This window comes from Strix aluco, chromosome 7, assembly GCF_031877795.1.
Source record: "Strix aluco isolate bStrAlu1 chromosome 7, bStrAlu1.hap1, whole genome shotgun sequence".
NCBI lineage: Eukaryota > Metazoa > Chordata > Aves > Strigiformes > Strigidae > Strix > Strix aluco.
This window is the reverse complement of record NC_133937.1, coordinates 14,096,277-14,123,144: the sequence shown is the minus strand read 5'-3', so window position 1 is coordinate 14,123,144 and position 26,868 is coordinate 14,096,277. Positions and strand designations below refer to the sequence as shown.

General features: G+C 40.8%; 1 protein-coding gene across 2 annotated transcripts in view; it reads right to left on the bottom strand.

Annotated features, from left to right (window-relative positions):
• ZCCHC24 (zinc finger CCHC-type containing 24) overlaps positions 1–26,868 on the bottom strand; it is a 121,860-nt gene that overhangs the window by 54,457 nt on the left and 40,535 nt on the right. The gene's annotated exons all lie outside the window — the stretch shown is intronic.

Sequence of the window (26,868 nt, the reverse complement as noted above, 5' to 3'; positions counted from 1 at the left end):
CCAAGAACCAGGCATGAATCCGAGAGAGACATCTGTGACTGGAAAATGTGCTACATTCTGGCCAAGTTGTCTCTGCAGAGTGAAATAAGGGGTAAGTGAAAGTACTGCCCTGGAAAAGCAAGTAGTAGTAAAGCTATACAGACATGAGGGAGAGGCTTCTCTTCTGCTCAGTGATGCCTCCTGCCAATGTAGGCCAGTGGAAGAGAGGAGAGGAGAAGAAATGCTCAGGGATGAAAGGAAAATAAGGAGGAAAGAAGAAAATCAAGCGAGGGACTGCAGAAAACACTATGAAAACAAGACCAAAAATAATGCTTCTTCAGCATTCAGGTTTTTTTCTTACATTTCACACTTAGAATACATTGTTAACTCGCCCTGATATGTCAGCCAGCCAGTTAGCACCCTGTCCTGGAGTAAGCTAGCTGACAAAAAGGAGAAGAACAATGCATTTTAGGAATGGCTGAACTGAGCATGGTATCTCTACACAAAACTATAAGGCCACCTCCAAGAGCTCGTTTAGTCTACAAGTTAAACAAATGTGACTAATATTTCTTCAGATTTATGACTGCATGAGTTGCCCAGCACAGTTGTCCTCCAATTTGGCTATATATTTCTGGCCAGTTCCTCCTGAGAGGGCTAAAATCTGCATTGGTTATTCTGCCTGTTGTAGATTAGGTCTGTAGAGACCCTGCTATATCTTTTGATTTGGGCTGTGATGAGGCCAAAAGGATGATCTGGGAAAATAAAGGCTGGTCATCCTCCCTTCGGTCCCTGGCAAAATCATGGGACACCTCCTCTTGGAGGCCACTTCTGTGTACATGAAGGAGGTCACCAGGAAGAGTCAGCATGGATTTACCAAGGATAAATCATACCTGATTGCCTTCTATGATAGAATAACTGGATTTGTGGGTGAAGGGAGAGCAGTGGGTGTCAGTAACTTGACTTGAAGCAATCTGTAGACAGATAGCAATAAAGTGTAAAGATTCAGAAGACTGTTATGAAGGCTAAAGAAACACTGGGATTGTTTAGGCACAGTAAGTGAATGAGTATGTGACAGAAGTGCAGAGTGGGTAAACTGGAAGTTCTCCTAGCTCTGTTGCAGAGGAAGATGTTCAACTGAATTAGAAAATAACACACTGAAAAGGTTTAAAGGAAATAGGCATCATATAATGCATAGTTTCAATCTTTGGCACTCACTGAGACCGAGAACCGAATTGGATTCAAAACCAGAATCAGGGATTTATAAAGAGTGAGAACAATGTGTTAGGCATGGTAAAAACTCTTCTGCAATTAATAAAAACCATTATTCTGCAGGACATGTGGCAACTACAACTCATAAAGTGTATCTTTGTCACATTGTTTTAAGATTTTACACCCACTAGAGGATTTTTAAACTTCCTGAAGTATCTGTTCAGTCATTGTTCTCTACTAAGAGTGATTTCTCTTTGGAGGCTGTTCCTGTCTAATAGTCTGAGAAAAGGTGCTGAGTATCTCCAGGCTTTCGGCAATGTTGGCAGTACTTACACAGCAGTTGTGAATCTGATGGTGGAAGATGATGACTCTAAGGAAAGGGTTGGAAGAATGAATCAAGCAACGCAGGATGCAGGACGCCATGAGAGTATAGTTGCAAGCAAAGATGGGTCTGTAGGAAGAGGACACTGACAAAGATGCTAGTGTTGGGGGAGGGACAGAAGAGGATGTAATCAGAATAATAGAGAGAGATCTGAACTTAACTAAAGTGGCATTGAGCTGCACGCATGCTGCTATTTTAGTCCATCTCCTGGAACTGCAGGGTTATTTACTGGAAATCTAGCCTGAAAATGCATTCTTTGTGCAATGCTCTAAGTAGGAAGCCACCCCAAGGGATGTGAATTACCAAATACTGTGATGGGCTGGTGTAGAATATAAACCCAAACAAATGAGGACTCTCAAAGGCTTATAGCTAAATATTTATTTCAGAGTCAATTTAAAAACAGAATTTTTGTCCAGCAAGAGCACACAGTAATCCTGCAGGTCTGACTTGGCTCTGCTATTTGCTCATGCTGCATTTCCAGTCTGGAGAGATTTTAATGTTCAAAGATTTGGGGTCTGCAGTGGGGTCAGTCCTGTCTGCATCAGGTAACAGAAAGGGCGCTTTTCACAGTACTTAACAGTGCAACACCTATTCAGCACACACTATGGAAATTAACAGTAACTATAACCCAAGTCTTATTAGAATATATACACAGAACAGACAGGATTTATGATTTACACCAGATTTACATAGATGTTTAATAATTAAAATACCATTTAATTCTTCGACCAGCCTCAAATTAAGATTCCCTGGCATTCATCCAGTAGTAATGTGGCAAACTTACCTTTCATGAATTTGAAAGAGACTCTTATCACAAATCAATCTGTTGCTGACAAACAAATTTTTAAACATTTGTATTTCTTTAGGGAAGTTTTGTAAATGTTCATTCCTCTCGCTGAATGCTTTTTCATCATGAATAACCACAAGGACGCAAATGTGATTATTTTTTGAGCATGTGGTCCTCCAGAATGAATAAATGTGTCATCATTTATCTTCATCTGTGGGCACCAGTAAAACTGTGGTTTCTCCATTATTTTTTTTAATACCTCACAGAAACTCTGTGTGTTAGATAAAATGCTATGACAACCTAACAGATGAATTAAAGTCCTTGGGTACCAAAGTAAGGAACAGTAGAGCACACTTCTATTTGTGTAATTTGTATTTACACATGCAGCATTTTTGCTATAAAAGGCTGAAGTTTTTGCGTAGCAGTTCAAGGATTAGCAGATTCAGATTTTATGAATTTAACTGTGGAAGTCTGTTATCAATTTTTTACATTAAAAAAAAAAAAAGGAATAGAATCACAGTGAGTTCCCTGAGACTGGCTATGAGGTTTTGGTCACATGCTTAATGTGTTTAACTGGTTGCCAAGGAAAGTCAGCTATAGGTGGCACGGTTGGTAGTTTTCAACAATTTTGATTCTAAAGAAAGGCTTAAAAAAGGTGTGGCTGATAGGATAGTGCATGGAAAAGTTTTTTTGATTAGTCTTATTATAATGAGCTTACACAGACCCAGAGGCTGCTTTATAGAGGTCAATGTCATGATCCCCATTTTACAGGGGAGAAACTGAGGCATGGATGGATGGAAAAGATGTACAGGGCAGGAGCAGAGCTGGGAGGAGAATCCAGGTGTCCTGGCTCTCAACTCAGATCCTGATTTCAGGCATTGTATGTTTCCTTTTAACAGACATACAAATGTCTGCCCTTACAAATTGCTTCTTATGCATATATTGTCATTACTAAAGCAACCCCAAGGCAGGACAATTTAGTGCAAAACCGATGCTTCTCTAAGTTATCTAGATTTAGGGCCTCATTTATTTGCTATTGAAGCAATCACTTTTGTCTTCCTGTTAGGACTGCTGCCATGTGGCCCCTCACATTCATACACACTGGTAATATTTATTAAATGAAACACTTATGTCAACAATCAATGCTTGGCAGTGAAGAAAACATGACAGGAGATATCTTTAGTATCAAAAGGGTTGTTACACAGCAGGATATATGCACTGCTTGAAAGTAGAAGTTTATGTCTGTTGAGCTGGGTCTTTACTGATATGCATCTAGAGAAAAGACCTAGATTATAGATAAAAGGCCAATTGGTGTATTAACATCCCAATCTACCCTAATTCTTTAAAGCTATGCAGATTGTTGTAATACTCTCTGGAACTACAAGTTTCAGATATAAAAGCAGCAGCAACTGCAAAAACAAAAGTACCTTTTTGCTAATTAATAAGTATTAGAGCAGTACAAGAAAATGGAGATGTATTGCTTGAACACAAAGTGTAAGACACGGATGTGGCATGCCTATAAATCAAAAGAATTGCAAGCTGAAAGCAAGACAAGAGTTGTGGGAAATACTGGGACTCAAGTGTCCAGTTCTCTAAGGTTCCTTTGGAAATTTTAGCATGTATGGGAAGTTTATTGCATGTAGAATCATGAGATTCATGAGACCCAGCATCTCTTGGAGGCTTTGTGGGGAATAAGGAGTGCTTAGATGTCTAAAAACTAAGAGCTACAGGATTTGGATCAGGATCTGGTTTTCAGTCTTGTTCTCTAGGGAAGAAAGGGCTACAAACCACCTCATTACCAACCTTAAAAATGGCTGTAGGTGGATTTTCCTCTGGAAGCTCTGCCCTGTGCCATTAACCAACATGACTTCCTGCTTAAAAATCCTTCTTTCCAAGAAGCCATGAAGCACAGACCAACTGGAGAGAGAAAAGGCTATTTTAGCTACTTTAGGGCTTGGGTTTCCACTAAGGAAGTGGACTTTTCCAGAGAAATGCTTTGTTTGAAGGGGAAAAAAACAACAACAACAAAAACCCCAACTCATTTGGAGTCTCACCCCTTGGATGTGAAACTATTCTGTTCCCATTCTGTCATGCTGAAGTTCAGTTTCTCTTTTGCAGTCCCTGAGTCACCAAGTGACCAGACTGCAAGCTCTTTCACACATACTCACATACTCTTCTGCTCTGTTTGCCTCCCACTTTGTTCCACTGGGATAAAGAATTATTATTTTGCTGAGAGGGAAGAATGTCAATGATTATGTGCAAGATGAATTCAGAACCTGCTTACTGGAGGTGCACACCTTAAAGATAAACATCCTGTAATTGTAAATCCCAGAACTGCCTTTTTTTTTCTTGAGCCTGTGCTTGGAATTTGTGGAAGAAATAAATCTCTTGGTGCTCTGATCCAGACTCACTATCCAGGGATTTGCTTAGTAAGCTTTACAAATATCTAATAGCATCCTGACATTGTAAGTGAGTGCACGTGAGGAAAAACCCAAACCAAAAGATTCAGAGATGTCTTGTATGAAAAATTAGGAGGGGGCTCAGGATAAAAAAAATTGAATGCAGAAATATTGAAAGCCCAGGAACTTATAAGCATCCAGGCCCATGGTTTGGATTCTGTCCTTTTTATAACTGCAAATCCAGAGTTGGGCTGGGCTCAGACACTGAACAGTTTGCTCAGGAAGGTTCAAAGATTCTCTGGTCTGGAGCTCAGGATCCAAATTATTTCCAAGAATAACTTAATTTACATTTTTTCCCCTTGTCCTCCAAGGCCCTAACTATATTGCTCTTGGCATATAAAATGTGTGTGGACATCAAAGGGGATCTTCTATAGTAAGACAGTGTGTATCAGAACCTACACAAAAACAGAGAAGAAAAAAGTCCTTTGTATGATTTGAAATATTGATCTAAATTTTAGAGTGAATTCTCTGGATATCACAGGCTGGTGCTGCTTGCTGCTCCACACTGCAGTGAGAAGTGAACGAATATCGGGTTATGTTATCCCTATCCTTATTTACTATATTTCATGGGTTTCAAACACTATTTCTTAAAGCTAGAAATCTAGCATAAAAGACGGGACAAAATCCAGAAACAACAGTGAAGTTATTGGCCATAGGTTTCTCTCAACATACCTACACTACTTTGTTCTTTATTCTAATTTTTAGCTCAGCCAGGCTGAGGTGATAGTGGTGAAGTGTAGTGAGACCGCAGAATTATTTTTCTTAGCTGCTAAGATATGGTGGATATGTGTTAGGCAGAATATATATTCTTCCAGGCATGTCTCACAGGGCCTGATCATAGAAGTGTTTACGTGGAAACCACAACTCCCTGAGGAAAACAAAATTAGGGAGGAAAATTTCTGTCCACTTGCTAGAATTTGCTATAACCTTTGGCATGAGATTGTGTTCCAAAAAGAGCTGGTTTTTGGGGGTTTTTTGGTTGTGGTGGTTTTTTTTTTGTTTTTTTTTGTTTTTTTGTTTTTTTTTAAATGATACATTAGAAGCTGGGGGAAGCCATGCATTGAAAGTACATAGTCCTGCGCTAACCAGGTTTTCAGCTTGGCTGCAGGAGGAGAGTGTCTTCTGTTGAAATATATATAACATATCTGTACTCATTTGGAGTGTATCAAGCTGAAAGAAGATACATAATGGGGGCATAAAAAAAAGACTCCTGTGAAGATACATTTTAGCCAAAGATGCTTGCCACCCAACTGACATAAGTCAGAGCTGTGCAGCTGCTAAGGATGGTTTGCTTAGGTATCTTTGCACAACAGAGACCTGACAAGTTATCCATCCCAGTTAGTGGTTTTTTCATCCTGTGGAAACAAAGAAAGAAAGAGAGGAAATATCTTTTCTTTTTTTCTTCTCTCTCTAGATGATGTGTGTGGGATGAAACAGTTCTCTCTGGAACCAGTAGGAAAGCACAGGCAGGAGCAGATGTTTCTGGGAAGTTTATGGATTTTAGAGAAGCAACAAGTTAGAGAAGTTAGAAAGGCCTGGGGCATCTAATGCCTCCCCATCTCTACCACTGAAATGGCCAACAGAAGAGGAAATAAGAGATCATGGAGTGGATCCTCCTGGAAACTATGCTAGGGCACATGGAAAATAAGGAGGTGATTGGTGACAGCCAACATGGCTTCACTAAGGACAAATTGTGCCTGACAAATTTGGTGGCCTTCAACGACAGGGTTACAGTGCTGGTGGATAGGGAAGAGAAACTGATGCCATCCACCTGGACTTGTGCAGAGCATTTGACACTGTCCCACACAACATCCTTGCCTCTAAATTGGAGAGACATGGATTTGATGGATGGACCACTCGGTGGATAAGGAGGAGGCCCCAAAGATGATCAGGAGCGGGAACACCTTCCTTATGAGGACAGACTGGGAGAGTTGGGGTTGTTCAGCCTGGAGAAAAGGCTGAAGGGAGACCCTGTAGCAGCCTTCCAGTACTTAAAGGGGGCTACAGGGAAGATGGGGAGGGACTCTTCATCAGGGAGTGTAGGGATAGGATGAGGGGTAGAGGTGAAAGAGGGTAGATTTCAATTAGATATAAGGAAGAAATTCTTTCCTGTGAGGGTGGTGAGACACTGGCACAGGTTGCCCAGAGAAGCTGTGGCTGCCCCCTCCCTGGCAGTGTTCAAGGCCAGGTTGGACGGGGCTTTGAGCAACCTGGGTCTAGTGGAAGGTGTCCCTGCCCACAGCAGGGGGGTAGGAACTAGGCCAACCCAAACCATTCTATGATTGAGCAAAGCTGCGTACTGGTAGAACAACACTGGCATGATTGTAGTGATAGTAATTTCAAACAGTGAGCAGCAACTGGCTTGACTGCAGTTACAAGAGGGTTACACACAATGTAACAGCTGGCATTTTGGAACATGGCCTACAAAATACACTAAAATGGTGAGTCACTGCAAATTTCACCCGGACATTTTACGTGTCTATGTGCACTCATGGCTGTTTTTTTGCTGTCTTTCATTTCCCCCTCTGCTATAAAAACAGAGCCCAGTTCAATTTACCTTAGTAATAAATTTACATACTTTCACATCCAAAGTGATGGAAAAAAGCTAAAAGTCTACTACAAAAACAGAACTAAACTGAGATTTCTCTCCTGAGGGCCCAACGAACACGCTGTGAACAGTACAGCTCACCACTGCTTAGCCTGCTAATCTTCCAGGGCTCTGAAACCTGAGACTTGGTAAGCTACAGCGAGATTTAGAGCTTGTGCATTGAACATGCCTTAGCTCCGGTAGAATGACCTGCTCTCCTGAAGCTGATTTCCTCTCCTGGTTTTAATACGTTTTCAGTTCTAATCACAATTAGAGCCCCTTTTTCTTCCTGTCAGGTTCTCCCCCTTGACACACACAGATTAGTTTTACTACTTAAAGCCGGGGAATACACAGGCATATCTCTATACAGATGGGAAAGAAAAGGCCCAAGTAATAAAGCCCAAATCCAGCTTGAAAGCTCAATTTCAACCAAAACAGCCATTTAGCCTTTTATAATGAGACCCTTAAGTTAGAAAATTTAAATCAAGATGAGAGCCATTGTTCTTATTTTGTAAGAACTCATATAAATAACTTGAGTGGAGGTTCCATGCTTGCAGATAGTTTTAAAAAATTTCAAGACAGTATCCTTCCTTCAGGTCATGGCACACAAGATAAATGAGTCTAACCAAAATATTGCTAGGAGAGCAATCTTTAGAGGGAGATGGATAAACTTTTGCTTTCAGTGTGTAGAGCTGGGTCCTGATTCTTTATCTGTCTGCTAGAATCATTATAATGAAAGAGAACCCATAGAAGTTCTCATTATATGAAAGAAACATTGCAGAGTGCTGTTTCCTGGAGCTGGCTTTAAACCAGAATCTCTTGTGTGGGTGAGACTTTAAGAATTCCTTTAAACATGACTTGGATCGTGAGGCATCTGCAGAGCATTACTGCTCAGATCCCTGGATCACCACTTCTGCGTATGGATAGCTTCAATGAATATATTGGCTTTTTGAGGGTTTTCTTTTCCCCTGATTTAAAGTTGTACCATCCTCTCTTCACCAAGGGAGTGGTTTCCTCATTTGTGATGTGGTAGCTTTTGCCAGTTTTGGAAATTCCAGCTTGAAAAAAGCATCAGCATCTACAACATGTTGTTATAATTACGTCTGAACCAAAAATCGTTTGCATTATCTAGTCAGAGGGAAGTTCCTACTCTGATCTGCAATTGAACTTTGCAACTTGACTGGCCTGCTTTTTGCATTGCTTTTTTATCCTAAGAGCTTCTAGGGGAAAACAAAAGCTATCTGACATGGGATAAATGTTGATGGAGCTAGCTACATATAAATGGTTATTAGCAATTTATTTAAATGCATTTTCAGACCTGACCCAGTCCCAGAAAAAGAAGGCATTAAGCTGCCGACACCACCACGTTCATCTGCATGTTTGCAAGCAGGCTTCCTTTCCCAGGGCAGCCGCATGAGCTATGGAAAGAATTCCCTGGCTGGCAGCAGCCTGGAAGGCGGCAGGAAAACACAGACCAGAGCCGCTCTCTGCCGCGCGGCCCATTCGGCACACAGATAAAGTTCAGTGCCGTGCGGTTTCGCAACTGGGTTCACAGTGGGGACTGCCGTTGTTTACTTTAGGGGAAGATGGAGGCGTGCAAGGGAGAAGGGAGTCACTCCACCATGTGCTGCCAACCGCTCGACACCATGCTGCAGCCCTGTTCGTAATGATTTATGCAGCTGCTGGATGGGGTCTGGTTTCAGGGGATGTGAGCTGCAGGAGCAGGTGGGACTCCTAGGCAAGGACTCCAGACCCAGGACAAAACAGAAAGAGAAATCTGTCCTCTTCCCAGGGTGGTGAGGGGTCTGACAAGGAAGTATTTTGTGAGCTTAACTTTCCCCCATAACACCAGCCCCAAGGATCCCTGCAAAGCCACCTGCCACTTCCAGAGTAATAGGAGCCTGTGTAAAAATGCAGGAGAACTAGTCCAAAGTATAAGAGCAAATGTTGTTGCGTTGCTCAACGTCTAAGGTAATTATTGCAGTCATTTTTCTGTGTGCTAGAAGTTCTTTGTTTGGGTCTGTGTACATGCACATCGTTTCAACTCATCAACTCTGACATGCAGCACTTGCCAAGCTAGGATTTTATATCACCTCCCACATTAACTGTGGCATAAAGAGGGACAGGATGCTCTTTATTTACTGCCATTCTGGGGATTCTCCTCCAAGGTTTGCTATTGATGTTTTTACAATTTAAAGTAATTTGTAACTTAAAGCCACAATACCCAGGCCAATGATAACAACAGTTCTCCTATTGAGCTCTGCGGAAGTTCACATCCTCTGCTTTGTATTCCCCCTCTCCCCTGCCTGCACTTAATGTGTTTTGCCAGTAGGCTGATATCAGATGTAATTTTCAAAGAACAGAAGCTTCGGTGATATTAATTTCAAATGCTTTTTTTACACTGAAGTGTGTGCACAGGGGAGATCATTCTGGGGCAAAAGCTTTGTGGTTGAGGACAGGGCTGGGAGATGCCTTCCAAGGAGATGCCTGGGACTAAACCTGGCTTCTCAGTTCATGCCTTACTCCTCTGCGTGCTACTTAATAGTCTGTGGCAGGGACAATGCACTGCCCCTCTCAGGCAGGGGCTATGATGAAGGTTAACGCAGATGGAAACCCCTTTGCCTCAGTTTGGTTGGAGTTAGTGGGACCCTTGAACATATTTTGGGCTTTGTGACCCTAGGCTTATAATTAAAGATTTGTTGGTATCAAGTTAATATTATTTTAAAAAAAAGTCATTATTCATTTTCCAATTGGGCTACAGACCTTCACGTATGATATAGTACTTTAAACCTGGAGGTTTTGACTGTTTCTTTTGGAAGGTGAAATGTTATTGGAAGGAAGTCTGGGCTCAGAAGGACAAAGAGGGGAAAAAAGCTTTTAGACCACAATTTCAAAGTGACCTTATTAGCCTCTCTAAGTGAATAGCTCTCCAAGTCATGGCAGTGATAGACCATAGGACACTACTATGTCAGGCCTTCCTGGCCTCCTGCGTGCTGTATGTATTTTTCCCATAGCCTTCTTTGCACTCTGGCCAAGCAAAGATTTGTGTTTGGGAAAAGTTCTCAGGACAATTGGAGTCTCCTTTAGTCCAGCTCTGAGCTCCTCTTTGCTCTGTTAGTTTTGATGACTCAGACTCTGGAGAAAAGCTGGCATGAAGGATACTGAATGAAACTTGTGAAAGGAGCAGGGGACACTGAGCCATCTTCATCTGTGTACGAACACAAGTTGTAGCTCCTTTGTCTGCACTTATGCTGAGGACATAAAGAAAACTGTCAGCTTTATGCATTCATCTTTCTCACCTATATGCACAGGTATGGTTGATTTCACTCTTAACCACTTTAAAGAACTGAAATTCCTTTTTTCTCATGGGTGATGCATACCTGGTGGCTGGTCCCTATCAGTCTTTAAGAATTGTAACAAGAGTTTTGAATAGAATTTACCATGTGTACGTGTTATTCTGTTTGCTCACTCCCTGCTGCACCCTGTCCTCTTAGCTGCTCTCTAGCAAAAGGGATAGGATGTTTGTAGCACAGCCTGCAAAGCTGTACACAGCCTTGAGTTGTCTGCAGGCATCTACATACCCTCATCTACAGGTTTCCCTGTTCAGATGGGGAAATAACTAGCACATGGAGGCCAGAAAACACATCCCTCTGCCTCCAAATATCTCATGTTTGTATCATATCAGTTTTTGAAAAATAAAAATCCACCCTGCACTAGTTATTTTTAGGAATGCAACCTAAAGGATGGGATTTTCGGTTTCTTTTTGTACAAGTGTACTGAACTCCTGGCTCTTCTGGGTGATATCTCAATGAACTTAGTGCCTAAGAAGACTTGGAGGAATGTGTCTGGGCTTTGTTTTCCAAAATAAGAAACTCCTTTTGGAAACTTAGGTCTGTGTTTGCACACATCCAGATCACGAATTCTTGCCCTTCACCATCCTTCCAAAGTCAGGCAATTCCACAATAAACAGAAGCCTGAAATTCTTTGCAGGCATCTTCTGTGTGATAGGTGATTGGGTTGATGGCTTTCAAATCAGTTCTCTGGATACATCTGGATTTCCTAGTAGAACACTGATTTTCAGGTCATGTATTTTGGTAAGGGGATATATATCAACAGTCACTTGATAGTTAGTTCAGTGAGCTAAGCACCTAACTATTGAAAATTTAAGCTACAGGGTGTATAAGTTTTGAGATGCTATTTCTAAACAGGCTCAGCAACACATAGCCTGTCCACTGAAATTGTTCTTGGTCTAGTTTAATGACCCTCAACAGCAGTTTTTCTTATACTGGTCTGTATGGTGATTATGTATTCCTCCATACTTTGTAGTCCTTAGCATTCAGTTTGAAAAGGATAGAAATGTCTGTTTATAGGACAGCCTCATCAAAAACAGAAATGAAAGGAAATAGAGAAGAGTTGCGAGTATCTGAAGGCTTTATGTACTGGGCCTTTTTCATTACTTGTTTGATTCCCATTTCTAAATATGCACTGTAGAAACACCATTTGAAAATTTAAAAATTTTGCCTCATGGGAATTTCAAGCATAATATCCTCACTGAGCACCTTGGAAAATGAGGACTTGCTTTATAGCTTACTGTTCCTAGCAAGAAACGTGCAAATCTGTTTTGCCTGTTTGCCAGGAAGAAAACAAAAGTCTACTTCCTCACCTTTCTAGAAAATTCCTTACTACTCATCTCCTTCCATGTACCACAAGCCATTTGAACCCCCCTCTGATCAGTAATATAAAATATGTGCTAGATTCATCCAGAAGCATCATCCCCTGGATTAATGCATACTTTCCATTTTGTGTCCATCCAATGGCTAACCTGCTGCCTCCCTGCCTGCTCCACACATCAAATGGTGCATACCACCACCAGTCACTGGCTGTGTCAGCTTGGCATGGCACTGACCTGGGAAGGCAGGGAGGAAACTACTACTGGAGAATAAAGCTGGATGTCTTTTTTTAAATTGTTTTTTAGTACATTGAAAGCTAGGATTAATAAGGGTTTAATTCTTCCTTTTGCTATGATCTGCATATAGCAGTGAATTTGTACCTTTCTGGTGATCTTTGCTTTCTGCCTCTTGACATATACTTGATCTCTGCAGTTAGATCACCAGCACATCTTCTCTTGAGACCTCTTCATGCTAACTGTCTATTTCAGGATTTTCTCAAAGGAAAAAGCAAAAAGCAGTGACTATCTCCTGCTTCTGTGTATTTTAGTTCTGCAGCTAAACTTGTTGCCACCATTACTTGCTTAAACCAAGATGAAAAGCACAGCCAATACTTTTTGCTGTAGCTGAAGCCAAAGTATAGGCAGAATGTGACTACTTCCAAGCTTCCTAAGACTGGGATAAACAATATGACCAATCAGGTCATTTTCAAATGGGTTATTTCCCATTTTTATTGCGTTTCAGTATTTTCCTTTCCTAACATGACATGCTCTTGTTTGCGAGGTCAAGCTTCAAACAAATGCAGAGAGATAAAAATGAACCTAAATGTTCTTAACCCAAAATTTCCCTCTTGTTATTGTTAGCAGAAAAGTCCAGCTGTGATGAAGAGACTGTGCCCTGGTGCTAGCAGGGGAACCACAACAGCCGACACTCATCAGCTTTAGTTCTAGCAAGCAACACTGTAGTTCTCCTTTAAATTTCATTTGAAATGTAGTGATCAGGTCTGTTAGGACACACAAATAGTATGAACATGAATAATACCAATAGCAGTAAACATGAAGCGTTTTAGCTGAGGACCTAACTCAAATCTCACATGACAAACATAGCCTCAGAAGCATAAGCCAAGGTTCAGTAATAATGTCTTACCCCATATAACATCTCTTCAGTCAGCTGAGGCTTCAGATCTATCCCATTCTGAATTGAAAACATTTAGCTCTGATATTTATACATGAGCAATGAGGCTGACACATGTCAACAGAAAGAGCTGGTACAGTTGTTCTTCACTATGCTGGCAAAAGTGTATTTCATTCTGGATCACCGAGACTCACAGCCTTCCGTAAGTGTTTTTAGGAAATGTGGATTGTGGCTCTTTCAGTTCATCAGAAATGCTTGCAAGCAGCTTTGTGTACATTTAGCGGGAGAAACAGGGAGCAAGGCGGCCCTGGAGATTCACTGTTACAAAGGCAGCTGCCACTTTATCATATGCTTTATGCTAATTGATTTTATTTGCATAAAAACTAATGTTAGACTCAGGGATGATATCAAGGTCATGGCATTCAAAGAGAAGGAAAATACTTCTAACCCACATCAAGCTCCTTAATTCCTCTTGACAATGGCAACATAACCCTATATTCATCTAGCATCATTCAGATAGTATAGTTAAATAATATTATATTACTTAACATTAAGAGGTGAACTCTTTCTAAATTATTAAGTGTTGAAGATGATGCACTTTATTTACATGAAGGTAATTTCTCCCATCTTTTAGTAAGCGTTGTGGTTTGTCTGTGATATCTGATCTGAACATTTAGAACATTCAAGTCTTAAGGATATTGATTCTTTTTTAATGTGGCTAAAACAATAGATTTTCAAGTGCAAACATGATTAATAGAAGAAATTTATTTTATGTACATAGCTTAGAGTATTTGAAAATAATATTTTAATTCTTGCAATGCTGTCCATTAAAGTCTGATTATATTATAATGATAACATATGTAAAAATTGTATCTATTCAGTATATCTGATCTATCCAGGCTCACTTCAAAGCTTGCTGGAAGCCAGTGGAATTTCCATTGCCCTCAGTCAGGCTTTAGATTGTTCCTTACTGGTCATTCAGCAGAGAATATGACTACCTTTGTACAAGCAGTAAGAAGTAACCTCCATGGGTCTTGTTTTTTAATGATGAACCAACACATGTAGGATACAGGGATCTGGATTACATCCTTGCTGGCAAATCAACAATACTGATCCTGATTTATATGTTCCCTTGGAGTGGGTCTTTGGCTAAAAACATAAATAGTCTCAATCCTTCTAGGTGGCACATGGTAATTAAGTGCAATTTTCCTTTCTTCCAAGAAAGCCTGATAGCTAACTCTTTCCTGCCCAACCTTGGTTGTGTACTATTGTATTCCCGAGGCCCAAATGGGGCTACTGTAGGCATATTTGGCAGTCCATGCAATGCTGTCAGTGCTAACCAGAATGGTTTCTGCAGACATGGCCTCTAACAAACCCTGAAGGTCTGTCTTGGAGCAGCCTCCCCCCATATAAACATCTCCTGATGGGTTCTCACATGTGCAGAGCCAGCAAAGCCCAGTGGTCAGCCAACCCCCTTCTGTTTGCAGCAAAAGAAAATGGGGAAGCCTCTACATGTGCTTTCAGGTCACTCTTTTATAACTTGCCAGATCAGTATCAGCAACTGAGGAAATAGGGGTCAGATCCATGATTCAGAGACAGGTCTTGTACACTACTAACACTGTCCCTGAAGTGGAATTACAGCTAAGGTGGAGACAGGGGTGGAAACAAAGATGCTCCTAAGAACCGTACCACTGTCTGATCATCAAAAGTTGAAATTGCAAGTTCCTCACAGACTCTGTTTTTCACTTGTGGTTTGTTCTGTATACAAATGAAAGAAGAAATACTCATACACAATGCTGAGGCTTGCAGTGTCTGCATTCATGATTCAAGGACTTGCTTTGCCTGATCATGCTAGGAGAGGAAGTTCTCTCTCACTCTCCAGCTTTGATGTCACAAGTCACATCACTAGATTTAGAAGATAATTTGTTGAGCTATATGCAAGAAAGGACTACAATGTAAGAACTACAAGTGGCTGCTTTGGACTTCATGGCTTCGGGAGCTCTGTAGATTTGTGGGATAGTGTAAGAAAGCCCATCCAGTTTGCTGGCAACAGCTCTCTCAGCAGAAGTAGCCGCTCCCCAGACCTCTGGCAAATTGAAAGACCAGACTTAGCCATGCTATTCCTTAAAAGTGACATAGCCACAGGAATGGATTTGTGACAAGATGGCAAAAGAACAAATCCCACCATAAAAGAACAACAATGAAAGGCCATAAGGGGAAAAAAAAAAAAAACAAGAATTCCAGAGTGGGCTGATGTGCTTACGCAAGACAATTTACACAATCACAGCATTGTACAAAGAAACAAAGATATGGCCTTGGGGAAGCCACTGCCATTTTGTAAGTAATAGTTAAAAAATGCTTGCACTGACTGTACCAAGAAATGCCTGTAGAGGCAGGGGCCCTAATAAGGAGCAGCAGGCAGCACCCCAGTGGGTAAACAATAAGACATGGCTCCCTGAGCAAAAGCCTGGCCCCTCGTAAACACAAAAGGCTTTATGTGGAGCTGCATGCTCTGGCTGTATCTCTGAGCTGTGCAGCCTCGCACTGGCCTTCGTGTAAATACTTCTAGGCTGGCTATAGTCTTAGAGATGCACGGGGACAAGAGGTTTCACAGCAAGAGCTTCCATCCTCACTTTATATTATTGTTTGCGTCTCCGGTGCGTTGGGAACTCGGCATGCTCAGCTGTGTTTTTAGAGCAAGTTCCTCTAGCATGGCTTCTTTGTTCCTGTTCTGCTCCAATCTGCTTGTATTTAGGCTTCCCCAGCAGGGTGGAAAAGCTCCACAAGTGTCAGTAAAATATTAGGTTTTGTTTTCTTCTTTCAAGCTAAGAATCTAGCAAATGATAAAAAGCACTTTGGCAATCAAGTGTTGTGGGAAAAAGGTGTTTCTGCAGCTAGGAATATAAATTATTGGTGACTGATTTGGGAATTTGGTAGCTGACATTTAAAACAAGCAGTTACTCCCCAAGGTCATCCAAGCAGAATACCTGACTGGATGAGATGGCCTTAAAGTGCTGCACTAGGTTTCCAAAAGGCCAGTGATTAGGATTTCAGACCGTGGGAATCCTAGTTTAATGAGGCAACTTATGGCAAGATCTGTTGTTGCTCAGAATTTATTTTCTTTCTGTGTTAGCACAGACTAAGATATAGGCAGAAAGGGATTTTTATAAAGTAACAAATAAAACTCAGGAAAATGATCCATTAGGAAAAAACAGTCATCAGGTTTTCTAAGGGAGCCTTAATGTATAAAGTACTCCATTTCATGGAACTGCAGTTGGATTTGGTGGCAAAATCCCAGTCTAGATGATGTTTTGCTAATAAATAAGTAAATATTCTGTAAATTTCAGAAGTAGAATGATACTTCTGTAGATATACCAAACACAAATTCCAAGGGAGTAAAGAATTACTGTAGGCAGTTGTAAGAGAAGAGTGTCAGGCTACTATAAAGTAAGTGGTGATGGGTATTGTTGTTCTTACTACTATTACATGTGAGACTTCAGTTTAAATGTCTATGAAGAAAATTCATAACAGTAAGGTATAGCTGTCAGGGTAGGAAATGGCAGACATGCCACTCAGCTATTTGAAGTCAGACTGCATAGAGCATTTCAGAATATACTGCCTGAAATGCAGCAGCATCGGTCAAGGAAACAGCAACGCTAACTCAACAGGACTGTTCCATTTCGGGTTGTGACTGTCGTTTCCTTCAAGCCTCCAACAGTATCTTTCCTCTCCATCTTGCTCAGACTTTCACTTGCAGATAGAACTGTGGAAATATCTACTCCAGTTAGTGTGAAATTTCATGTGTCTCTACGTTTTGATTTCCTCACCTTCTAGTCAAAAAGAGACAAAGACTTGCCTAAGATGAGATGACAATCCTTCTCATGCCCTTAGCTGGACAAGATGTACAGTTATGCTTCAGTTTCCAAGTCAGTAGGTTCAGCATCAGAGAGGAGCAAACCATCTTGGCATGGATATATATGTGCAGGTTAGGTGAGATTTAGGTCTATGTGACAACATAAAAGGAACCATTACTTTAATGCTACCAACAGCATTTAAGATACCTATACTCATGTAGTCTTAGATGCCTGTGTAGATCTCCAACAGCTCTCAATTGAGCAAATATCTAACTTTAAGCCGCTGCTTTGTCACCGTGTCATCTTAAGTTGGCACAGCACACCACATAAGGAAGAGCGCTGCTCTCCTGATGCTCCAATCTCCACCATCTTCAGATTCTTCTGCACTAACAGGAAAACACTCTCTTTCAAATACACAATGCAGCCAAAACCTTGGAAATGTTTCTTTGCCTCCACTGTGTTTTTTAAATAATTTGGTGGACAGATATTCCTGTATGTGTCTCTGTGAGGTGACCAGTGATTACACATGGTTGTTTTGTTTCAGTTTTTGTTTTTCACTTGAATGTAAATCTTCTAGGATCAAAAGGCTCTATAATCAGAAAAAGGTTATGAAAGAAATGTTTCCATCTCTTCCTGCCATGTGCCTTAAGGCTACAAAAGCAGTTGTCTTTCAACCCTGAAAAGAAATAATAATAAAAAAAGCAAACCATTAATTAGAATGTGGTATTGACTTCAGTGTGAAGCATGAAAGCTTCATTGCAGAGTCATTTAAAATGGGACAGCAAGAGGGGGAAAATCCTGCATTAGGGGAAGACTGTGTTAGCCTAGATGACTGAGCAGGCATTCTCTGGCACAATTTCTAGGGGTCTGCTGCAGAGCATATCAGCAATAAACCCAGGAGGCTGTTGTACCAGCTGAAACATTAATGAGGACCATGAATATGTTGAAACAGGCTATGTCCTCTGAAAAGAGTCTTTTTTTGGGAGTTGTAATTGTTTATGTTTGTAAGTCTGTAATGGGAATTTCAGGTTTGTGTATAAACAATAGGAAAAGTGAACTAAACAACACCAACTAGTATTTTACTTTGGAGAAATCTTTTGCAGAACTTGATGTTTACATGACAGTTAGCACTGTCCTCCTGCCAGAAGATATTGAAAAGAAAGAAAATTAACTGTGCCGTCATTTACACGCCATGAAAAGACATTTGATAGCTTAGAAAGATTTCTTGGTTTCTCTAGCGACTTGTTTCTAACGTAAGCTTGCTGTCTTTATATGCTGGTCACGTCCAGAGCCAAGCAAAAGCAGCACTGAAAAAAAAAAGATAAACTGTAGGGCCAAATCCATTCCAATGTAGCTTCATTGCAGTCGGTGAAATTAAGCCAGGAGAGAATTTGTCCCGAAGACTTTGGAACAACAACGAGGTATTAAAATGGAGCCTAATAGAGCATTAGAGCTGACAGGAGTAACAGGAATTTATTTGCAATTAACTTTCACTCAGAATATAAAGAAAAATGATAACAGGAAAACTTTCCAAAGCTGTAATAAGCATGCACAACCTCTGTCTTCTCTGAAAAGGAAGCTGGCCTTTCCCATAAGTTTCCATAAACGTATCTCCCTATAAATATACACTGTTATCTCCTGGTTTTGATCAGCTCACTTGTCCAGTTAGGTCCATGCAACTGTTAACTTTTAAAGCTGAGTCCTTGCCAAAGCTGTCTGTGCTCTCAAAGTAAAACAAAACATTGCACATGTAAAGAGAAAAAAAAAAAGTGTGTCGCTGATCAAGACAATGATAGGAATGACCTACTAGGACAGATGCACACCATATCACATAATAAATATATCGTTACTGCATATGGTATGACATCACAGACGTGCCTGAACACACTTGATGATTTAGCACCTTTTGCTGTGAGATAAAGCTGTGCCAGATTAAGGCAGAAAGCAATCCAGGCAGCTGAACTATGAAATGCTTTCACAAAGACCATAAGTAAATAATTTAATAAAGTGTTCCGTTCTTTTCAATATTGCATGTTCAATACTAAAGGACAACAGGTGCTTCATGATCAAAGATCTCCAGTTACAGAGATGTGTAGGATATAGAAGCAACACTCTTGGGGGGTGGGGGGTGGGGTTTTTTTCCCTGTTTTTCTTTTTTCTTATGTATCCTATCAGAAGGCTCTGGGCATTTAGTATAACTCCTTTTCACACAATCCAAGTAATTAGCTCTTCTAGAGTAAGGATTCAAGAAACTTTTGTTTAAGTCCATCTAGGTCTAGTAGTTAACTTGATATTATTTATTTTGATCTGGGCTATGTTATTTCTCTTTTCTGATCCTATTTGATTATGGCAGAATTCACAGAGGTTCAGATAAACATTCCCAGGTTTAGATTCCTACCAAAAACTTTCTAGGCTTGCTAAAGTGAATTGGATATATCTAGATGAAAGACTTTTAATATCACCTGTACCCTAGTTGTATGGAATAAATCAATAATAACTTTTCCTGTACTACTCAGCATTCCTGTTTCCCATCCCTCTGCAATTCAGCTTAGCAAAAGTCTACAAACATGCAACAGGATGAGGCAAAGCCAAATATCCATACTCTTTCAGAGCTCCATAAAAGGTTACCTGGTATCTAGTTCAGTACCGACTTTTGCAAATAGTAATATTTTATCTGGCTCAATTAAATCAACTGTTTCTAATTCTTGATGAGCATTCTCACTCCTGTGACTGAAAACAGTAACCTCTTGTGTTGCTTCCACAGTCAGCGCCTAACAATATATGAAAACAGCACAAGCTGCTGATTAGGTCACTAGTCAAGTCTGAGACATGTAACCGCAAGATTACTTGCGCCTCCCTAGCTGGCCTCATGTTCTTTCCTAAATTCTGATTGCTGCTGTTGTCCTGCATCACTGTAATGAGCTCTAAAGAGAGTAACACCTATATTAGCTATAGATATTTGAGACCAAGTACAGTATTGTCACTGAAACTAAAAGTCACCTGAAATCTTAGTTTCAACATCTTCCTTTGAAGATACTACTGCAGGGTTTCTAAAACAGTACAAGAAGTCTTATAAGGATGATTTCTATAGAAAGGAAATTCAACAGTACTGGAACTAACAGGGCAGAGAATTTGCCTCTCTCTGCTCTGAGGGTAGATGATGTACACATTCTTCAGACTGAGTTCATCACCTTCTGCCCAGGCTTACCACTCCTGTTACAGTATAAAGTTTGCCAGTACCAAACTATGGAACTTCTCTCTATCCTACTCCTTTCCAGGTCTACCCATTATGAACCTGGCTCTGAATGTGTGGAAGTTCTTTTGCTCTCGCTTGGTAGATAATGTGAGACAAGCACAGACCTTGAAAATACCACCACTTGGAACAGAATAGTGCCATGTAAGTGACTGCTTCACTGAGTCCATCTGAAGCCTGACACAGCAATCACTGTTTTGTGGTAACTGCTGCCCAAGGCTGATGCCAGACCTGACTCCAGTCCTTAACTACTCCTTTGGCATATTGACAGTGATGCAGAAGTAAGCAGTGCTATTTTGTGCTTGTCATAGGGTCAAGCAAGGATCAACTGCTGGCTTCCCCTTGGGCTAATAGTCATGGCACGTACCTTTCTTCTATGGATATATACTTAACAAATTGAGGTACTGAGACAACTGTAGTGTAGTGTTGTACCCACTGCAATTTGCAAACTGTAGGAAAGACTCTAAAAAGGCTTGAAGGTTTCAGAATTAACTGTTTCTTGCTTGTTTGTTTTCCCCCCATTTCCCAATAATTTGCTAGAAAGAAAACTTTGTTTCACCCTTCCCTTATTCTAGATCATATGGATCAGAACAGCATCTAGTTGTGCATCTTGTTTTAATCAAAATAGGCAGAGATAGCACCAGCACAGGAGCCTATTTTTATCATCCGAAAAACAGCTGTCATTAAAACAAGAAATAAATTGCAGACTAAATGAAATTTCAGTGGTCCAGAGTATGGTTATCACCTGTCTCCAGAACACAGTCCGAGAACATATGCAATAGGCCCTAATATACATACATGTGTTCTGGGGTGAGAATGATTAGGTGAGGACAACACTCTGAAGAAAGACTGAAAGGCTCAGTCCATTCAGCTCCTACTCCCTCCTACTTCCCACTCCATAAAAAACCACAAGGTTTCTTACTACAAGTCCTCCAAACTTCAACTTTTGGTTTTGGCAGATGAGTGCACTGAACAAGTGCTTGCAGATAAACAGGGTGAGAGAGAAATCAGGCAGGCATGCTGGCACAATTGTCACTGTATTTAGAGTAATGCTGTAAATAGCCATAACCAAGTTAGATAATAAGTTCATGGGAACAGTGTCATCAGAAAAATTGTGGGGAGGGAAAGTGTGATCTTAACTTTTTTTCTGATTGATAGCTGTTGTCAAGATCACCTCTGTCAAAGGGGAAATGCAGAGATTCTGTTCATCTGGGTAGACGCAAAGCTTCCTGGTAAGAGAGCCCAAGATCCTTTCCTGTTAAACCTGGTGTGTTTCATGATTCGCCACATTACATGGAGGGTAAAAGCTCCAAAAGAGAAAGATCTGGTATTATTAACATTATTGTTCACCATTTGTGAGAAGCTGCCTGCCACACTAGACCTGGTAGAAACTCATCGATAGAGGCAATCCCTGCCCCAATGAGTTTATCCTCTAGATGATGACATAGACTAAGGATCGAAAAACCATGTAGGATTACTTTTGTTTTGAGGGTCTGTGGAGTACACAGTATCAGCTCTTGCAGTCTTGTTACTGACCACAATGGCTACATCAAGTCCACACTCAAGTCAGGCACACTGTACTGGCATCAAGTGGGGAAGTTCTGGGGTAGACAGTGGTGTTAAGGTAGTTTCAGGGTTGGCTTTATGGACAGCACATTTTTCTCCTTAATTCAAATTCATCTCTTTTAAGATTGAGACTTCATTTTATGTCTTCAGTTTCTTCCTGTGAAGAAGGATTAAGCTGTATGTGAGGCTGCAAGTTTACAACTGCAAAGGAAGGAGGCATGAGTTGAAAAACATTTAGACCTGCAAATAACAGCTGGGCATAGATAAAGTATGACAAAGAACATTAATCTTTCAGGCTCTAGCTGAAGATCAAACACATTGAGAGAAGTTGCTTTTTCCACTAGTGTTTTCACATGGCTCTGCCTCCAGGCTTCAGGCAAGACCAGAAGCAAAAGTTCCAAAATGTCATGAGAAAAGCTGCTTTTGCAAAATTTCTGGCCTGACCAGAAGTAGGAAAATCTCATGAAAGACTGTTCTCGTCAGCTTTCCAGTCCCACTTGGCACATCCAGGAGGCTAAACCAGGTTTCACTTGAAAGTTTTGAATGATATTTGAATTCTTCTTTGGTTTCTCATGCCTTTTGTAAATAGTACTCTGTAAACCTGTGGTATGTCAGCTGCGCTAACTTGATACACTTATACCCAGATCTGTGCAGACCGTCAGTGATGAACGGTTTTTCAACCCTTCTCTAAAAATGATTTATCATTTACTACTAAGCAGAGATCCAGAGCCTGTATCAGTAGAAACTGTACAAAATGATAGAAAAACACTTTGGCCACAAGAGCTTAGAGTCTAATAGGTAAAATCGGATTTTGCCGCAGTTCCTCATCTATAAAACACGGATAGACAGTATCACTAACCCAAGCGCATACAACTAGTCAGCATTCAACCTAGATTTTCTGAATCCCAGTCCAGAGCTTAAACCACAAGACCATTCTCTCACATCCAAATGAATGTGCTACACATTACAAGGAGTCTAAATGCAAACAAAAATATCTGAAAAGCCTGTTGTGCAGGAAACTGGCTGGGATTCAGTCTGTCTCCTCAGTGAGTTCACAGTCAGCCTAACTCACTCCGACCACATAAGTTTGTATGTTCTATTGTTGTGCCTGTGGTAGACAGTAAGCAGAACTGATTTTAAAGTCAATATGCACAATGTCTGATTATTCAAAGACAGAAAATATCGAACTCCCAGGTTCTGCAACTAGTAAAACTAACGATGACCTGAAGAAGAAAAAGATGTATTTTTGAGAGTACATGACTGCAAAGTTGAGTGCTGGAACTACCAAAGAAAGGGAAGACGGTTGGAAGAGCTTGCTGATTCAGTGAGCCTCCATGGAAGTCAAGCTCTCCAGTAACTTCTCCCTGACTTCAGTGTCAGTCACTGAAAGCCATGTTACTTTGTTCACTTTAGAGCTCCTCGCTATTTTAGTTGCTATAATGTAACTGAAGTAGTAACATGATTCCCCTTAAAAACCCCCTTCTTCAATGCAATAAGCAATAATGATTGACTTCAGTGAACTACAGACACATAGTTCAGTCACTCCTTATATTAAAGAAATAACACAAAACCCCCATGCTGTTTCCAACCTATATTTTACAGTTACAACACGTAGCCAGTAGCAACATGCTAGACTGAAGTTCCAGGGACACATGCATTTACCAAGGAAGACCTGGCTATGATTTTGAAAAGCATGAATTCCCAGGGGAGAATGTGTGGGGTACTGCAGTGCCTCGGGGCAAACTGGTAGAGCCAAGGAATATATTTCTGACTGTGCTAGAAAGATGCCCCATGCAAAGTCCATTAGGCAGAACAAACACAGCTCTGTTTTACGTGATGCGAATGGATTCTAAGGGCACATTACCGCCTTCTTGTAAAAAAGGATCTTCTTTGTGACCAAAATTCCTGAGCATACTGCACACTGTAGTTAAACTGGGGAGGTCCACACACAATCTCTCTGTTGTATTTCTGTGGTGAATATGTGGTACTGCAAATGACAATAGCAGATGGGACAGCCCTCACAGAACAGTGAATGGGATCATCTTTCTTTAGGCTTATAATATTTTCCTAACTTACTGAGCAGAATCGAACTGTCTAGGCTCTAATACACGAGGCAGTATCAAAGAGCAGCTTCTGGACCAGAAGTATTTAAAAGTGGTCCACAATTTGGACTAAAGATGCTGTGATGCAGTGCTACACACTGATGCAGTACAGAGGCAAAGCCTGAGTACTGGATCTTGTATGGAGGATGTCATGAGAAAGACCAGAGTCTGTCACAGAAAACCTAAGATATTTTAGGAAGGTTTCTAACCTTTATTTTCCTTATTTCTTTTGTAGAAAGTAGCTGTCTCTTCCACTGCTGACATTTCCCATCCCTGTGGGACTAGGGACCTTTGTGACTATGTAGAAGAACAATGCCTAGCAGAATGAATCTAAGACAAGTGACCACACTATAAATTACTAATAGTTTTGCTCTTGCTCCACTTCTAGATAAAAGAGGACAGTGACTGCGACTTGTTAAAAAAAAAGTGTGATATTAGCTTTTGTTAGCTGACCAATGCATTCCTCAGGGTACCACTATGTTCTTTATTTCATCTGATTCCTGAGAATTACAACTTTCCTCCAAAGTAACAAATTAAGATCTAACTTTGATGGCAAAATAGCAAACCGCTGCCTTCCAGAATCTCTCTTCTCTGTTGGTCAACCATGCCCAAGTGCTTTAAGCACTCTTCTCTGAACTAGCTGGGTTTTGATTGAAGAATATTTTCCATAGACCCACCATAGTTATCTGACAGCTGTGCTGATTTTCTTTCCAGAAATATGCCATTAATTAAAATGACAAGATCAGTACCAAAACAAACTACTATTTGAACACTTACTGCCATCCCAAAGAATGTAATCAATTCCTTAATGGGCAGGACTGCTGCTAGTTTGAATGTCACTGCTGCATTTCAACATAAGATGGGGAGCTTTGGACTGGACCTCTTAGAAGAGTGGGACAGCATTCATCTCACATTTCAGCTTGCAACTATGCCATGTAAAAGCCAAGCATGCTATCAAAGGGACAGGCACACATGGACTTAGTTGGCTGAGACTGATTAAATCACAAAAAGTTGTCAGGCATCTTGCAAAACTCTTCTGTTTGGATACGTACAGAAACACTACAGTAGATTGTATCTTGCAGATAGCTTTTGCAATACACAGCTTTTAGGTTTCAAACTCCTGTCTTTAATGACATGAATGGTACTGTTTGTTACAGGCAAGGCTTTCTGCATTGCTCTTACCACAGCACAAGGAAAGGCAACAAGTCTGAAAGCCACATCTTGGTTGAGCTAGAGTTATTTTCAGAGACTATGCCAGTAGACGTATCATCCCCATTTTGTGCACAGGACATCTTTAGAAGAGCTTGTGGGGGACAGTGTTGTTTCCATTCTTGGCCCTTCTACTGAAGGTGTGAGTAATTGTGCCACAGCTATTACAACAGCCTTTATGTAATGGATGCCTGTCCACAAATAAATTAACTGATAGTATCCATATATATATTTCAAAGGCCATCAGAGAAAGTGCTTGAATGCTAGTGACCCTCTTTCAAATCTGAACAATAACTTCATAGCTCTTTCATATTAGCTGAGATTTTCAAAGACGTGTTTTAGTATTTTCTGGTAAGATAGGCATTTATAGGAGTTCATTTTTGGCTGCCAACTGACAGCAAAGGGAAGTTCCCTGTTAGATCAGCAAATGAGAAGGAAGACTGCATCCCTCTGCACAGCTCCATGCAGCTGGCAGGAAGCCCCTCTCTGGCTCTCTACATTTGATTTCCTTTTTGGGGCAGCTGGGTGAGTGTGCTCTCTCTCCAAGCCTGCCTTCCCTCAGCACTCCCTGTCCCCTCCACGGGGAGAACTTGTGAACAGACCACAACATCATAATTTTCCTGTTTCATCACGGCTTCAAGCTCCTCCTGTTTGTTACCCATGCTGTGTGCATTAGTATACATGCACTTCAGATGGGCTGATGTTTTGCCCCCTTCCCCCTGAAAAGGTACAATGATCATCACCGTGGCAGTACCTGGGGTGGCTATTACAGAAACATGGTGGGATGTCTCCCATGACTGGAGTGCACATGGACTTTCTCTGGGTATCACCTCTTTTCTTAATTCAGATTTCAACCACTTTGGCCTGTCAATAGAAGCATGAACAGAGCTGGGCTGTAAGGCAGTGCATTTGCAGGTTAAAGTTGGATGTCATGCAGCCACTGAAGTTTGTGTTTACTTGAACCGTGACAGATCCAGATCCTACTGGTCAGAATCATACAAGATTTATGGTGATTTGTGCTAGAGACAATTATATATTCCTGGGGATTATGTACCTTAAGGGAAAAGCACACTTTTTGCTGTTTCTAAGTAACAAAACATGTAATATGTAATTTGATGTGAGTAATCAGGGTATGATCTTTCTTTTTATTTTGTTTTCTTGTGACAATATAAGCATAATACTCATTAAATAGAAATTATAGTTGGATTTGAGCTCCAGATTTGCCAAATGCTATGAACTGCTACATTACGCAGAGTACCAAAGATTAAAAAAGAAAAACATCATTAATGCAGCTGGTGAAACTAATAGTGAGATTCTTGCCTCCAGAGCTGTAGTTCCTTCTTTCATGTATCAGAGTTATGGGGGAATTTATAAGAACAAAGTCTGAGAACAGGGCATGCAGGGATCTCTTCAATGATGTAAGAAGACCAGTGGCTATTTTTAAACTCAACCGATTCATTGATAACTCTAAAAGACTTAGCGCTCTACTACTACTAACAGCAAAACAAAGTAACAAATGAGGCATATTTTACACAGGGGATTGTTCGCCAGGAGGAACGCAGAGAGAGGGTGCTTTAGAAAGATGGCTGATAAAGCCATGTAGCACCAAAAGTGAAACTTGTCAGTGCAGCTTTTCAAAGCGTCCCTAGCAGAGGAGTACAACAAAACCTGCTTCCACCT